This window comes from Balaenoptera ricei, chromosome 20 (genome assembly GCF_028023285.1).
Source record: "Balaenoptera ricei isolate mBalRic1 chromosome 20, mBalRic1.hap2, whole genome shotgun sequence".
In the NCBI taxonomy this organism is placed as follows: domain Eukaryota; kingdom Metazoa; phylum Chordata; class Mammalia; order Artiodactyla; family Balaenopteridae; genus Balaenoptera; species Balaenoptera ricei.
In genome coordinates, this window is record NC_082658.1 from 11,747,233 (window position 1) to 11,763,417 (window position 16,185).

Here is a 16,185-nt window from a genome sequence, read left to right on the forward strand (position 1 = left end):
TTTCAACGATCCCTAGCATCCTTGCGGCCCTGTGTCTGGGGATCTCAGTGAGAAAATGGGAACACTCCAGATCTTTCTTCCTTAGTCATTTGCCCCCTCTCCACCCAGCTTTCCTGAGTGACCCTGCACACAACCCCATCCCGTCTGGTGCCCCGCCCTCACCAAGGACCAGGTCTCAGGCTGGGGGCTGTGGTGTCCTCCAGGGCTGCTCTCGCTACTTGTGATCTTGTTCCTGAGGAGTCTGAGGACTGGTCTTGGAAGGAAGGAAGGTGTGTTCTTTTCTGAGGCAGGTGCAGGCTAGTGTAGGGAAGGCATTTAAGGGTCATGAGCGACACTGTCCTCTGATCTGGCTTATGGAGTAAGTGAACCTTCCTTAAGAAGCAGAAGTTCTGAAACGAACTCAAAAGAGTAAGAGCACAGGGAATGAGGACCGTGGAAGCTGAACTGTGGATGCAAGGTGCTTGGCGGCGCTGTGACGCCCGAAGAGTGATCTTCACTCTGGTTTTTTTGGTAAAAGCTTCATTGATTGTGCAGTTCAGTCATTTTTATTATGTTCCCAGAGTTGTGCAACCATCACCACAATCAATTTTAAAACAGTCCCATCATCCCTAAGGAAACCCTGTACCCTCTAGCTAGTGCCCTCATCTCCCCTCCCCACAGTCCCTGACAGCCACTAGTCTGCTTTCTGTCTCTATGGATTTGCCCGTTCTGGACATTGATACACATGGAGCCACACAATGAATGACCTTTAGTGTCTGGCCTCTTAGTGTGATGTTTTTGAGGTTCACCCATGTTGTAGTGTGTATCAGTACTTCATTCCTTTTTATGGTTGAATAATGTTCATTGTATAGATGGACCACATTTTATCTGTTCATCACCTGATGGACATTTGCGTTTTTTCCACTTATTCACTTTTATGAATACTCCTTTCTGTACACGTTTTTGTGTAGACAAGTTTTCATTTCTCTTGGGTGTAAACCCAGAGTGAATTCCACTCTGGGTCATACAGTGACTCTTACATTTGGCCGTTGGAGGAAGTGCTGCATGTTTTCCTCAATAGCTGCACCATCCTTCATCCCCAGAAGCAGGTGTGAGGGCTCCACTTTGTCCACAGCCTGCCCAGCACTAGCTATTTCATATCTTTTTCATTATAGCCATCCTAGTAGGAGTTAAGTGCTATCTCATTGTGGTTTTGATTTGCATTTTCCTAATGACTAATGATGTTGAGCATCTTTTCTTATGCTTAGTGGCCATTTGTACATCTTCTTGGGAGAAATGTCTATTTAGATCTTTTACTCATTTTAATTGAGTTGTCTTTTTATTATTGAATTGCAAGAGTTCTTTATATATTCTTGATATTAGACTCTGATCAGATATAAGATTTGGAAAAATTTTCTCCCATTCTGTGGCTTGGTCCTTTCACATTTTTAATAATTTCCTTTGAAACACAAGTGTTCTTTAATTTTGATGAAGTCCAGTTTATTTTTTCTTTTGTTGCTTGTGCTTTTGGTGTTGTATCTAAGATACCATTACCTAATCCAAGGTCATGAAGATTTATTTCTATGGGTTTTTTTTTTTAAGAGTTTTATAGTTTAGCGCTTACATTTAGGTCTTTCATCCATTTCGAGTTAATTTTTCTATATAATGTTAGGTTGGTGGTCCAACTTCATTCTTTTGCACGTGGATTTTTTTTTTAAGAGTTGGTTTTTTTTTTTTTAGAGTTGGTTTCTTTTTTTTTTAAATAAATTTATATTGTATTTATTTATTTTTGGCTGCGTTGGGTCTTCGATGCTGTGCGTGGGCTTTCTCTAGTTGCTGCAAGTGGGGGCTAGTCTTCATTGCAGCACCCATGCTTCTCATCGCGGTGGCTTCTCTCGTTGCGGAGCATGGGCTCTAGGTGCACAGGCTTCAGTAGTTGTGGCTCGCGGGCTCTAGAGCGCAGGCTCAGTAGTTGTGGCGCATGGGCTTAGTTGCTCCGCGGCTAGAGTTGGTTTCTTTTTATTCGGGAATAACTGTGGTCAACTTTCATTAATGTGGAAGCTTACTGATTAATTCTTTCCCAATCATTCTAGTACCATTTGAAAAGACAGTTATTTCCCCCATTGAATCCTTGGCACCTTTGTCAAATATCAGTTGACCAAGTGTGAGAGTTTATTTGCAGACTCTCAATCCTATCCCATTTATCTATATGTCTATCCTTATATCCTTATTGTAGCTTTGTAGTAAGTTTTGAAATCAGGAAGTGTGAATCCTCTAACTTTGTTCTTTTTCAAGATTGTGTTTGCTATTCTGGGTCCCTTGAATTTCCATATGAATTTTAGGATCAGCTTGTTAATTTCTGGAAAGAAGCCAGGTGAGATTTTGATGGGGATTTTGTTGGATCCATAGATCAACTTGGGGAGTGCTGCCATCATAGCAATATTAAGTCTTATGATCCATGAACACAAGTGTCTTTTCATTTATTCATTAATTCCTTTCAACAATGTTTTGTAGTTTTCAGAGTATAAGTTTTATACTTCTTTTGTTAACTTTATTGTTAAGTATTTTCTTCTTTTTGATGCTATTGTAAATGGAGTTTTTTTCTTAATTTCAATTTCAGATTATTCACTGCAAGTGTATAAAAATAAAATTGATTTTTGTATGTTGATCTTGTATTCTGCAACCATGCTGAACTTGTGTATTAGTTCTAGTAGGTTTTTAGCGCAACCCTTAGGATTTTCTATATGCAAGATCATATCACGTGCAAATAGAAATAGTTTTACTTCTTCCCAAACTGGATGCCTTTTAGTTCATTTCCTTGCCTAATTTCCCTGGCTGAGACCTCCAGGGCAGGGTTGAATAGAAATGGATATCTTCATTTTATATGTTTCTATTCCACTCCCACCCCTAAAATACTAAAAACAGGAAGAACAAGTCCTTACAAGTTTTTGAACAAAATCCAGCTCATTTCTTTTTCCTTTCCCATTCATCCCTTCCTACCTTTCTCCTTTCTTTTACTTTTCTTTTTGAGCAGGGTGGGGTGGGGCGGTGGGGCTGACAGGCCAGGTCACACCTGGCCCACCCGGTCTTCAAGCTGCACTTATCAGTCTTCGTGATGTTCCCGTGGATTCCGTCGTGAAATGTGAGCTTGATAATGGCATCATCGTGGGTGGGTTTGCTGCCAGGCGGGAACTGGCCAGTGGCTCCGCAGCAGCAGAGGGAGAAGATCTCCCATGCTGTGATTCCAAGCTGAGAGGGGCAGCAAGAGAGTGAGTAACACTCAAGATGATGGCCCCAGTGGTAACCAAAGCCCCCAGACAATGTGTTAACAAAGGACGTATGAAGTCCTATAAAGGCCGCCAGTGCATGGGTTTATAGGTTAAAGCCTTGTTTGGTAGTGATGTATTTGAAGAAGGTCTGGGAATTTTGCCTGCAAACTCTGCAGGTGAACTGTGGGTGCAGCTGCTAAATCCTCGATGGAACCTTAGGCTTCACCAATAGAATATACTCTTAGTGGGATGCTGCAGTCCCCTCACCAGCTTACGTTTACAGTGCTGCCCCAGCGTCAGCAATAAAAGGCTAGGTTCTGAATGTTCTGCTTCAGCAAACAGAGTGCCACGGAGAAGGGCAGAGACGGGTCTGACGTGTTTGCTGTGCTGTCCCAGCCTCCTGAGTGCTGATGTGCTCATATAATAGGTACCCCCACAGCTGTGTTCGAGTCACAATGATCGACACTTCCAAAGTGCTCACTGGCCAAACAGGGAGATTGCAGCCATCTAATTCCTCAGGCAGAACGTGTCATTCCCCGGTGATGTCTGCAGAGTGAGGGAGAGTCTGTGCGTCTTTATATATTGTTCTCCTCGTGTGTTTAAAAAACAATACGTTCTTAAGTACAGTATTGCCTTAGTACTGTAGTTTCCCCCTTGTAGTCTTGCTTACTCCACTTATTACTTAGGAAATATTTTTTTAAATAAATAATATAAAAATATACCCGTCTCAGTTTCTCTACATTTGTTCTAAATCAGTAGCATTTAACCTAAGTTTAGCTGTAGATTTAAAGAAGCCATAAGAACACATTCATCTATACAAGGGGAAGTGGGCACTTCCTTATTTCAAGGGTGATATCCCTGAGGAAACCCCTGTTCTCCCACAGACCGTTCGTCTGACCCACTGAGGCACATCTCTCGTGCCTGTACTACCGACTGAACAGCCTCATGTGGAGGAGGTGACCTGTGGCTTATCCTGTGCATCTGTTGCTTTGCCTACTCTCAGTGTACTGGCATGAAGGGAAGTGAGGGGAAGCAAACACACTTTTTTTTTTAATTGATGTATAGTTGATTTACAAGGTTGTGTTCATTTCAGGTGTCCAGCAAAGTGATTCAGATATATATAGATAGAGATAGAGATATATATAGAAATATAGATAGATATAGATTTTCTTTTTCAGAGTCTTTTCCATTATAGGTTATTACAAAATATTGAGTATAGTTCCCTGTGCTATACAGTAGGACCTTGTGTTTATCTATTTTATATATAGTAGTATGTATATGTTAATCCCAAGCTCCTAATTTATTCCCCACCACCACCACTTTCCTCTTTGGTAACCATAAATTTGTTTTCTATGTCTGTGAATCTGTTTCTCTTTGGTAAATAAGTTCATTTGTATTATTTTTTAGATTCCACATATAAGTGATATCATATGATATTTGTCTTTGACTTACTTAATATGATAATCCCTAGGTCCATCCATGTTGCTGCAAATGGCAATATTTCATTATTTTTTATGGCTGAGTAATATTCCAGTGTGTGTGTGTGTGCGTGTGTGTGTGTGTGTGTGTACAACACATCTTCTTTATCCATTTATCTGTCAATGGGCACTTAGGTTGCTTCCATATCTTGGCTTTTGTAAATAGTGCTGCTGTGTACATTAAGGTGCATGTATCTTTTTGAATTAGAGTTTTTGTCTTTTCCAGATATATGCCCAGGAGTGGGATTGCTGGACCATATGGTAACTATTTTCAATTTCTTAAGGAACCTCCATAAAGTTCTTCATAGTGGCTGCACCAATTTACATTCCCACCAACAGTATAGGAGGGTTTCCTTTTTTCCATCCCTCTCCAGCGTTTATTTGTAGACTTTTTGATGATGGCCATTCTGGTGTGTGGTGAAACCTCATTGTAGTTTTGATTTGCATTTCTCTAATAATTAGTGATGTTGAGCATCTTTTCATGTGCCTGTTGGCCATCTGTATGTCTTCTTTGGAGAGATGTCTATTTAAGTATTCTGTCCATTTTTTGATTGGGGTATTAGTTTTCTTGATATTGAGCTGTTGAGCTGTTTGTATATTTTGGAAATTAATCCCTTATCAGTCACATCGTTTGCAAATATTTTCTCCCATTCCACAGGTTGTCTTTTCATTTTGTTTATGGTTTCCTTTGCTGTGCAAAAGCTTTTAAGTTTAATTAGGTCCCATTTGTTTATTTTTGCTTTTATTTCCATTACTCTAGGAGACGGTTCCAAAAAAATATTGCTTTGATTTATGTCAAAGAGTGTCCTGCCTATGTTTTCCTCCAGGAGTTTTATAGTATTCAGTCTTATATTTAGGTCTTTAATCCATTTTGAGTTTATTTTTGTATATGGTGTTAGAGAATGTTCTAATTTCATTCTTTTATAAGTAGCTTTCCAGTTTTCCCAGCACAACTTATTGAAGAGACTGTCTTTTCTCCATTGTATATTTTTGCCTCCTTTGTCATAGATTAATTGACTGTAGGTGTGTGGGTTTATCACTGGACTTTCTGTGCTGTTCCATTGATCTATATGTCTGTTTTTGTGCCAGTACCATATTGTTTTGATTACTGTAGCTTTTATAGTCTGAAGTCAGGGAGTGTGATTCCTCCAGCTCTGTTCTTCTTTCTCCAGATTGTTTTGGCTATTTGGGGTCTTTCATGTTTCCATACAAATTTTAAAATTATTCTAGTTCTGTGAAAAATGCCATTGGTAATTTGATAGGTTTTGCATTGAATCTATAGTTTGCCTTGGGTAGTATGGTCATTTTAACAATATTGATTCTTCCAATCCAAGAACATGGTATATCTTTCCATCTGTTGGTGTTGTCTTCAGTTTCTTTCATCAGTGTCTTATAGTTTTCACAGTACAGGTCTCTTGCCTCCTTAGGTAGGTTTATTCCTAGGTATTTTATTCTTTTTGATGTGATGATAAATGGGATTATTTCCTTAATTTCTCTTTCTGATATTTTGTTGGTAGTGTATAGAAATGCAACAGATTTCTGTATATTAATTTTGTATCCTGCAACTACCGAATTCATTGATGAACTCTAGTAGTTTTCTGTTGGCATCTTTAGAATTTTCTGTGTATAGTATCATGTCATCTGTAAACAGTGACAGTTTTACTTCTTCCTTTCCGATTTGGATTCCTTTTATTTCTTTTTCTTCTCTGATTGTTGTGACTAGGACTTCCAATACTATGTTGAATAAAAGTAGCAAGAGTGAGTATCTTTGTCTTGTTTCTGATCTTAGAGGAAATGCTTTCATCTTTTCACTATTGATATAATGTTAGCTGTGGGTTTGTTATACATGGCCTTTATTATGTTGAGGTATGTTCCCTCTATGCCAAAAAACACACTTTAATTCTGGCTTATGTGGCACACAGCCAGCAAGGGAACTTGGACGTAGTGAAGTTCTGAATAATAGGTAAAGCTGAAACCTCAAACAAAGTAGAAATTCTACAAATCAATTGTTTTGGATTAACTGCATCATCTCCAGATTATTTTTCTTCCATTTTAAAGTAATATATGGAGTGTCTGGCTCTGTTATGGTAGCATAGGCCCACTTCAGCCCATCTCTGTCACTGTTACAACTGAAAACTCAAGGAAGAAAAAAAAAAGGAGCTCCCTAAGGACTCTGCAAAGTAAACCAAAGCAGGTGGATTGTGGAGGCAAGTTCAGACTTGCTGCTGTGACCCGTGTGGGGAGGAGTTCCCATTTTATTTTCTCTTTTCTTTTTGCCTTGGGCGGCCTCAGTTGCAGGACCACACAGCAACACCAAACAAAAATTCTGATAGAACTCTGTCTTTCTGGCAAGAGGAACTCTACCAGAGGAGCTGAGTTCTGGAAAGTGCAAGGGTCCTGGAGAGGAGAGAGCTGGGGAAAGAGTTAGACCTGTGCTCTAGATAAACCAGCAGAAGTCTTGGGCTCACCTCCAAGTTACACGTGCGCAGGACAGACCCAAAGCAGCACAAAAAGCTTTTGATAACTGAACTTAGACTGGAACCACTGGCCACTGAAGGCAAGTGGGGCTTGTCGTGTGAGCTAACCAGGTTGATGGGCTGCTGAGACAGAACAACATTCTCCAGAGGATTATAACAGACCCAGAGTCTACACAACAGTCAAAATGTCCAATTTACAACCCCAAATTATGCAAGGAGAGAGACGACCAACAGATGCCAGCTCTGAGATGATCCAGGTGGTACAATCATCAGACAGAAACCTTGAAGTGGTTATTGTGATTGTATCATATAAGGTAAGATCAAACATACCTGTAACAGGTGCAAAGATTGACATTCTCAGCTGAAAAGCAGAAACTGTGTCAATGAACAAAATGGAAACTTTAGAACTGAAAAATAAAGTGCCAGAAATCTAAAAAAGTACTGAACATGCTCAACAGCAGAAAGGAGATGACCGAGGAAAGACTCAGTGAACTTGAAGATAGAGCAACAGAAATTACTAAATCTGGAGAACCGAGAAAGAGAAAAGATTGGGGTGGGGCAGGGAGGGGGGGGAGCCTGAGCCTCAGGAACTTGTGGGACAATATCAAAAGGACTAACCTGTGTTTTTAAAATCCCAGGAGAAGAGAAAGAGATTACAGCAGAAAAAACATTTGAAGAAATAATGGATGAAAATTTCCCACATTGGTGAAGGATATCAATTTAGAGATTCAAAAAGCTTGGGTCCCCAAACAGGATAAATTCAAAGAAAAACATGCCTAGACATATCATAATTAAACTGCTAAAAGTCAAAGGCAAAGAAAAAATCTTGAAAGCTGATAGATAAAAATGAAACATTACATGCAGAGGAACAACAATGCAAATGACTACAGATTTCTAATCAGAAACCACAGAGGCTAGAAGATAGTGAAACAGTGTCTTTAAAGTGCTGAAGGACTTCCCTGGTGGCGCAGTGGTTAAGAATCTGTCTGCCAATGCAGGGGACATGGGTTCAGGCCCTGGTCTGGGAAGATTCCACATGCCGCAGAGCAACTAAGCCCGTGCGCCACAACTACTGAGCCTGCACTCTAGAGCCTGCAAGCCACAACTACTAAGCCTGCATGCCACAACTACTGAAGCCTGCACGCCTAGAGCCCGTGCTCCGCAACAAGAGAAGCCACCGCAATGAGAAGCCCGTGCACCACGACAAAGAGTAGCCCCCGCTCGATGCAACTAGAGAAAAGCCCACACACAGCAACAAAGACCCAATGCAGCCAAAAATAAATAAATAAATTTAAAGTACCGGAGAATAGAACTGTCAACCCAGAGTCAATATCTGGCAAAAATATGCTTCAGGAATGAAGGGGAATTAAAGACATTCTTAGATGAAAGAAAACTAAGAGAATTCACTGTGTAGTCCTGCTCTAAAAGAAATACTGAAAGAAATTATTCAGGCTGCAGGGAAATGACACCAGATGGAAAATGAAGGAAGAACAACAGAAATGGTAAATATATGGGTACATAAAAAAGATAAATTTTCCTTTTAAGGTTTAAAAAGTATGTTTAAAAAGACTGTTGAAAGCAAAAATTACAATGTTGCCTGGTGGGATTTTCAACATATGTAAATGTAATAGGTGTGGCAACTATAACACAAATGGGGAAGGTAGAGGAACTTACATGGGGGTAAGGCCTCCACATTTTAGTTGAAATGGTATAACACTAAATAAACTGAAAGGATAGGAATGTATATAGCAAAATCCCTAGTATGACCATTAAAAGAATAGAGATACAGCCTAAAAGTCAGTAGGTAAATTAAAGTGGAATACTCAAAAGATTCTCAAATAATCCAGAAGGTGGCAGAAAAGGGGACCAGAGGAGACAAATAGAAAACAATAAAATGGGAGACCGAAATTCAACTACTTTAATAATTACATTAAATGTAAATGGTGTAAACACACCAACTAAAGGCAGAGACAGTCAAATTGGAATTTTTTTAAAAAACACTATATGCTGTCTACAGGAAACCCACTTTATTTTTTTAATTATTTATTTATTTATTTGGCTGCGTTGGGTCTTCGTTGCTGTGTGTGGGCTTTCTCTAGTTGCGGCGAGCGAGGGCTACTCCTCATTGCTGTGCGTGGGCTTCTCATTGTGGTGGCTTGTCTTGTTGCGGAGCACAGGCTCTAGGCATGCAGGTTCAGTAGTTGTGGTGCATGAGCTTAGTTGCTCCACAGCATGTGGCATCTTCCCAGACCAGAACTCGAACCTGTGTCCCCTGCAGTGGCAGGCAGATTCTTAACCACTGTGCGACCAGGGAAGCCCCAAGAAACCCACTTTAAATAGGAAGACAGAGATAGGTTAAATGTAGAGAAATGGGGAAAATATACCATGGAAACACGAATCAAAGGAAATCTGGAGTGGTATATTAATATCATACAGAGATAATTACATAATAATAAAAGAAGGCATAATAATCCTAAATGTGTATTTGCCTAACAGTAGAACTTCAACATACAGAAAGCAAAAACTGACAACTAAAGGACAAATAGTCTCTTAGAAATTAGACACCCCTCCTTCAGTAAGTGAGAGACAGCAGGAAGTCATTAAGGATATGGTCAACCTGAGCATTACCCTGATACCAAAATCACATGAGGTCATCACAAGAAACCTGAAGACTACTATCCCTCATGAACATACATGCAAAATCCTCAACAAAATATTAGCAGATTGAATCCAGCAATATATAAACAGGGGTCTTTGTCCTGGAATAACCTGTTTTTTACAGGATAAATCACATGGGGTTTATCCTGGAAATGCAAGATAGGCTCAACCTTCAAATATTAATATATTTCACCATATCAACAGACTAAAGAAGAAAAACCTTATGGTATCTCAACAGATACCAGAAAAGCATTTTTAAAACTCTTAGCAAACTAGGAATAAAAGAGAACTTCTTTAACATTATAAAAGTCATTTACAGGGACTTCCCTGGTGGTCCAGTGGCTAAGACTCTGCGCTCCCAATGCAGGGGGCCCAGGTTCAATCCCTGGTCAGGGAACTAGATCCCACATGCCGCAAATAAAAGATCCCGCATGCTGCAACTAAAGATCCCGCATGCCGCAAAGAAGATCCCACACGTGGCAACGAAGATCCCGCGTGCCGCAACTAAGACACGGCACAGCCAAATAAATAAATAAAATAAATATTTTTTTAAAAGTCATTTACAAAAACCCTATAGCTAACACCACACTTCATGGTGAAAGGCTGCGTGCTTTCCCCGTAAGATTGGGAACAAGGCAAAGATGACTACTCTTACCACTTCTATTCAACATCACATTGGAAGTCCTAGTCAGCGTAGTAAGCAAGAAAAAGAAAACGCACACATGTTGGGAAGGAAGAAACAAAACTGTTTCTATTTGTGGATGACAAGACTACATATGTACAAAATCCCAAAGGAATCTATAGGAAATCTACTAGAACTAATCAGTACATTTAGCAAGATGACAGAATGCAAATATGCAAAATTCAGTACGTATTTCTGTTTCTTAGCAATGAACAACTGGAAACTGAAATTAAAATTTAAACATGGGAAACAGACTTCCCAAGCAGGATAGGACAGTGTGTGGCAGATCAGTGCTCCTGCTAAGAACTAGAGAAGCTAGACAAAATATATAAATCATCTCTTTAAATGTATCAGAGAACTGCAGAAGCAATGGAAATGAACAGGGGGCAGAACAACGAAAAGATGAGCTGACCGTCTGTAGGCAGAGCTTGCCAAGCATTGGTTTATGCTGGGTTTAGTGACAGAACTGGAGATTTGAGGGGCATATAATCATGAGAAGAATGAAGACTTGGGGGCTGATCTTTCCTTCAAGATTTTGACAAATTTAGGAACATATGAGGATGCTAGTTAAAGAGCTACTGTGGGAACCTCTGGAAAGTTGTCTACCATCCTTCAGTGCTGAGGACACAAAGACCCACCAAGGGAGGCGCCAGTGTTCACCCTGGGCTTTCTGGTTAATGTCCTGGAGGACCAGCCCCTGGAAGGAGAAGCAGATGGACTTACCAAAACCATAAACCACCCCAAGTTCAGCTCCGTCCTGGTTGGGTTAAGGTGGTCAGCCTTCTTATGGAGGAAAAGGTTGATTCTTTTTTTTTTTTTTTTTTAAAGAAATTCACGTTCTTTTATTTATTTATTTATTCATTTATGGCTGTGTTGGGTCTTCGTTTCTGTGCGAGGGCTTTCTCTAGTTGCGGCAAGCGGGGGCCACTCCTCATCGCGGTGCGCGGGCCTCTCACTATCGCTGCCTCTCTTGTTGCGGAGCACAGGCTCCAGACGCGCAGGCTCAGTAATTGTGGCTCACGGGCCCAGCTGCTCCGCGGCATGTGGGATCTTCCCAGACCAGGGCTCGAACCCGTGTACCCTGCACTGGCAGGCAGACTCCCAACCACTGCGCCACCAGGGAAGCCCCGAAAAGGTTGATTCTTACCTGCTGGAACACAACATCTTCTAGAGGAGGAGTTGCCAAACTTTTCCTTAAAGAGCCAGATAGTAAATGTCTCAGGAGGTATGGTCTTTGACTACTGAACTCTACTGTCTCCATGTCAGCTGTCTCCATGGAGATGCTGTGTAAACAAATGGGCATGGCTGTGTTACAATAAAACTTTATTTACAAAAACAGGTATCTGACCCTTGGGATGTAGTTAGCTGACCCCTGACCCGTTGCTCCCACCATCTTTAATACTTGACACCAGCATTCATTCAGAGGGCCAGTTGACTGAAAACCAAGAGGAAAAACCCGTCAGTGGCAGCAGGTCCACCGGTTCTCTGGGAAGTGGTGTAGCAGGTGAGAACTCTGAAAGATCTGGAACCAGAACGTTTTTCTAAATAGAGGAAACAATGGAGAAAGTACATTAAAAGATGGAGAATCAGAATCTATATAAACAAACGTTTAAGAGTCTGCAAATTCCAAGCTTCCCTGTCCAAGCAGGTCTGACTCAGCACAAGTCACTTCGTCCTGGGCAAGTAGGTCTGCGTCTCAATAGTTCACCTAATAAGTGAAGCTGCTCTTGTGACCATAAGTGACCAGAGAACATTAACTGCCTGCCAGGGGTGGGGGTGAGGGTCCCCATTGGAGCTGAGCCTGTCCTACGTAGGTCACAGGCCCCCTTCCCTGCCCCCTCTCCTGTGTGCCTGCTTTCTGGGGGAGCTTGTGAGCAGCCTGGTGTGAGGAGGCCAAGGACAGAGGACCACACAGGCATCCAAGGTCACTCTCACGGCCCTGGGGGGAGGAGGCAGTGAGGTGGGAGTTCAGGGGCTGCTCGAGGATCTCATCCTCATCTCTGTGGTGCTGTGGGATGGCACTACAGCACCACAGGGGACAGGGTCAGGGCTACATCTGAGAGCCTTGCGGGGCTGCAGTGTAGGGACTGGTTTGTACGAGGCAGAAGAATGCGGGGATCAGGGGAGGGACCAGTGCCTGGGTCTAGGGTGGAGGGGTGGATTGGAGAATTAGAAGCACAAAGCTGAGGGGCTTGGGGGCGGGGCGGGGGGCAGGTAGAGCAAGAGAAACTCACGCAAGGTGGAGAAGCTGTGGTGGGACGGGACCTGGACTTGGTCCCCAAAGGGGGACTGACAGAGGGGATTCTGGGTTGGTGGTCAGAGCTGGAGCCCAGGGAAGAGGTCTGGACAGGAAATACATACTGTGGAGCCATCTGAGTTTAAAGGGGGGAACTGAGCTCCACCGGGAGCCGGAGTGAGTGAGGGGCGGGCCTGCGGGCAGGGGCCCTGCACCAGGCTCGCTCTGTGGTCCCAGGGGAGCAGGTGAGGCAGCCTCTTACTCCCCGCCTGGGGTCTTGGTCAGCCCCACTCCCCAGGGCAATTCCTTCCTGGGGCCAGTTTCCTCATCAGCAAATGAGGGCCTCAGTCGAATCGACACTGTGAGCTGTGCAGAGGCACCTGGTGCAGCCCATAGAGGAAATAGTCATGGTCAGTTCCTGCTGCTCTGGGGCCCTCGGGTGCCTCAGTCTGCAACCGTTTCTTGTGCTTGTTTTGAGAAATTAACTTGATTCTTAGGCCTGTTGATACTGGCAGCCCTTCACAGGAAACCTTCAGGCTAGGGCTCCCTTTGATTAGCACCCTGAGGAAGACTAGGGCTTACTGAGGGAGGACAGGGCCTCTGGGGGTTCCCAGAGTTAAAACCATCTGCGTGAATACGATGTGCATGTCCCCAGGTGTGATCTTGGGAGCTGTGTATGGTGCAGGGTCAGAGGGCAGGGGAGTGAGGGTGCCATGAGTCAGTAGTTGGCACAGCGGGTGTCAGATCCCCCCTCTCAGGTCGGGGACCCCTCAGTGTGGGGAGTTTGGGGAGACGGCCGCCAGAGGATGGGAGGGGGCTGGGAGGCAGGAGGAGCCGTGGTGCCAGCTGTGGGAGTGCAGTGGGCAGAGGTGGCGGCGACAGCAGCAGCCCCCGGGGCAGGTTCGCAGGGCCAGCTGGGCCCGTTTGATGGACCAGGTGGTCCTTGGGCCAGGCCTGGCTCAGGTGGCTCTCCAGGTTTTCTGGAAACCCAGTAATCTACCTGATCTTTCAACAAAGCCCATTTCTGCTGAAGTCTCTGAGGCTCTCGCCCACCAGGGCCAGCAGATGCAGCTGCCCATGCCCTAGGTGGGGTGGCTCTGACTCCCCGTGCCCAGCCGCCTGGCCTTGGGAAAGCCCCTCCCAGCCGGTGCCTCAGCGTGATGAGGCTAATGGATGCCCGTCCCGCCCTGCCTGTCCTGTGGGCTGGTGGTCAGAGGCCTTGGGGGGTTGCTGAGCCCGGCTCCCTGGCTCCGGGCCACCACCTGGCAGCACAGTCCTGCCAGGATCTCAGACAGTCTGGGCTCCCACCCAAGGCAGCAGGTCAGGACTTCCACTCACTCCACGTGGCCAAGGGTGGGGGCCGTAGGGCCTTCTTAACAGACATCTCAGATGCCCGGTCTGCTCGGGAACCCTCAGTCCACACGCCACTCTCATCAGACCACGGGCTTCAACTTAAAGGCACACAGGAATTGCTCAACTCATAGAAGGAGTTTTGGTGGTCCTTGCTGCTTCTGGAACTCTGCTCGGCTGGAAGATGCAGCTGAACTGGGTCCAGAGAGCCCCTCGTTCAGCTGGGGGAGCCGAGTTTTGGTCAGAAGCCTGTGAGAGGAGGCCCAGGTGCAGGCTGGTTGGCCTCCATGGAGTATCCCAGGCTCACTCCCCTGATGGAGTTCTGAAGGAAAGGTACTGAAATTCTACAGAATTCTGGTTCCTTTTAAAAAGGGTGCCGGACTTCACTCGTGGTGCAGTGGTTAGGAATCCGCCTGCCAATGCAGGAGACACGGGTTTGATCCCTTGTCCGGGAAGATCCCACATGCTGCGGAGCAACTAAGCCCGTGCTCCACAACTACTGAGCCTGCGCTCTAGAGCCCACGAACCACAATTAATGAAGCCTACGCGCCTAGAGCCCGTGCTCCAGAACAAGAGAAGCCACCGCAATGAGAAGCCTGTGCACCACAGCGAAGAGTAGTCCCCGCTCGCCACAACTAGAGAAAGCCCAAGTACGTATGATTCCACTGATGTGAAATGACCACAGAGACAGGCCAGGGGCTGGGGGAGGGAGCAATGAGACCTGAGTGTTAACAGGCACGGCTCGGGGTTTCCCTTCGGGTGATGAAAGTGTTTCAGGACTAAATAGAGTTAGTGGCTGCACAACATTGTGAATGCACAAAATGCCACTAAAGTGGACAGAGTTGTATACTTTAAAATGGTTAATTTTCTGTTATGTAAATTTTATCTCAATTTTGAAAAAAAAGATGTCATAGGACGCTTTGAAAATACACATCACAGGGAGCAATTTTCTCATAGAGTGTAAGTGGCCAGGGGGTCCGCACAATCCCCACGTTCCCTCTGGAGGTTCCAGGCGGCCTCTCCCACGCACTATCTTTTCTTCCCTGCTGGGTCCTGGCGGGGTGGTACTCCTCCCCTCCTGAAGATGCGTCTTAGGAGAGTTCTGGTCCCACAGAGCCAGTGCCCTGACAGCCACCTGCTGACTGCCCAGTTTCAGGGGCGAGCATGGACACCGCCACCCTAGGCCAGGTGGCCCCTTCCCTGTCACCACCCCTCCGCTCCCTGCAGCCCGTCCGCCGGGGTGTCCTCCTCCGGCCTGGGGCCACCGCTCTCTGCGCCTGCCACGCGTCCCATCACCTTTCCAAGCTGTCCACCAGGTGGCAGCAGAGGCTCCCCATGTGGAGTCCCCGCCCACCAGCAACACCAGCACCCCACGTCCTCTGAAGACCAGGAACTGAGATGCCGGGGTCACATCTCCCTCAGGGCAGAGCTCGTCATCAGCACGAGCACAGCCGCAACCTCAGTCCTCTCTGCCCAACTCGGGAGGCCGAGCTCCAGACGCTGGACTGGGAGCCTGAAGGCTGGAGTCTGTGCTGCGAAACACCACAGGGCCGTGCTCCTGCAGCTGACACCCCACGAGACCCCACCTGCCCGAAACCGCTTGCAAGCCACCACCTCAGCTTTCCGGGGGTGCTGCACGGCAAGCCCACCGCTTTCCAGCACGGAGCCTGTGCCTGGGGGGGACCTTGGCTTTGATTTTTCCTGAGGTGGAATCAAGGTCTCTGGGGTCTTCCTGGTGGGAAATCTATGAGCCAAGGAATGGAGGAAAATTACAACCGAATCCAACACCACCAGCCCCAGGGGTTCTGAAAACCAAGGCCTGAGGCTGCACAAAGGACTCTATTGGCTCCTGCGGCCGCAGAGAAAATCTCAAAATCTGGGTGAGAATTAACAGCAGATTCCAGGGGCTGAGCTGCCAGATCTCCACAGGGGCCTCGTTTCTGCCAGCAACAGAGCGACACTGCAAAGGTCACGTGGAGCCGGTGTCTGGTTGGACTGGGGGTTAAAGGTCACCTGGATCTGTTTAAATTGTTTTTCCCCCATGGATGGAATCTTC